Source organism: Python bivittatus, unplaced genomic scaffold (genome assembly GCF_059951505.1).
Source record: "Python bivittatus isolate LINGU-HERP-01145 unplaced genomic scaffold, Pbiv_v1 ctg000680_np1212, whole genome shotgun sequence".
NCBI lineage: Eukaryota > Metazoa > Chordata > Lepidosauria > Squamata > Pythonidae > Python > Python bivittatus.
This window is the reverse complement of record NW_028277095.1, coordinates 8,352,292-8,353,928: the sequence shown is the minus strand read 5'-3', so window position 1 is coordinate 8,353,928 and position 1,637 is coordinate 8,352,292.

Below are 1,637 nucleotides of genomic sequence, written 5' to 3'. Positions count from 1 at the left end.
CTTGGAGCCAGTCATTCTCTCAGCCCAACTCACCCCATAGGGTTATTGTTGTAGGGGAAACAGGAAGCAGGAGCATTACGCACATCACTTTGAGCTGTATAAAAATAAAGGCTGGATAATAAATCAATAAATGCATGTAGTCAGAAATGTTTTTTCCAGCTCATGTGCTGCAGTGGGTCAAATTAAGTACAGTACCTTGATTATCTTGGGCTCAATTCTGAAGGGAGATATGAAATGAATTTTGTGTCACTTGGTAGCAAGGGGAAAGCACAAAGTTCTACTACTTTAAAAAAATGGAGAAATTTATAGTAAGAGATAACCTTTTTGAGGGTATAAAATTTGCCCAGTATCAGGGAAGCAGGTGCAAAACTCTGGCTTCCTTTCAATTTTTTTCAAATGCCTGCAAGATTTTTAATTAGGGGCAGAGTTGCAAAATATTTTACACCCCATTTACTTCTTGTTATGCAGATTTCAGTCAGATAGACATTTGGGGGGAGGGTGAAAGGTTCTGTATTGACAATATCGACAAGCCACCTTTTTTTTAGCCAGGGCACATTTGGGATTTCAAGAGCACGCGTTGGGCACTTACCATTTGGATGCAACAGACTTGCCTGTTCGTAAAACGGCTGCCATTGTGGGTATGTCCAGCCACAGAACATCCATTCACCCAAAGGCAACCTACTCTCTACCAGGGAGATTTTAGTGGGGCCAAAGACATCCTTGTAAATATGATGCTGGACAGCAGTGCATCCCTTTGCACATATCAGCATCCTATTTTTAATTTAAAAACATTCACCGTAAACATTGACAGGGAGTCTGGTGGGCACCAAAAAAGATGCCTGTATCACCTTGTTGCCTAAAAGTGCAGCCACGAATTTTACACCCACCTGTAAAAGGAGCAGCAGCAGCAACAGCTACACTCCAAAATGTTGTCTGGCTCTTTAATTCAAGCTTTGTAGCTCATGGTGTCCTGCAAATCCCTTACACATTACACAGCCTCTGAGAAATGAGTGTCTTCCTCTGTATTAAAGCAGTCTCCCTTGAGTTGAGTTCAATTCCTGATGACTTCATGGACATGGATGTGTTTTTTTCAGCAGCACTACAATTGCCATCATCTTCTTCTGGTCTCCCCCTACAGTGGTTCAGACTGAACTTTTGGAACTTTTAACAGGGTTGACCTGATTTATAGAATATCTTCTCCAAGACAGTTCAAGCTAGACCAATATTTGCCTAATTGTGAGCACCAGGTGAAAACCTTTCCTGACTAGGCTGAAGTGGATTTCTGTAAATTTGTCACTCAACATGTTACAGGAACCCACCTAAAGACCTTCATTCAGCAAGCAGTCCATGCATATTTTCCAATGCAGGGATATTTCTGCAGCCACAATTAGTACACTTTTCCCTTACAGAATTAAATTAAATTGAATCAAATTAAGTTGAATTTGATATTGAATACCAAGTTGTGTAATTTTATCTTGCTACCACAGGATTGTACCTTATTTAACAATGTATCTTGCAGAAAAACAATATACTGCAGGTGGGTTTTTGTTGGGTTAAAAAACTGTGCAAACAAAAGAACCCAAGATTAGCAACTGTTTTTAAAGAATTGTCCCCAACACAAAATAAACAACTATAAA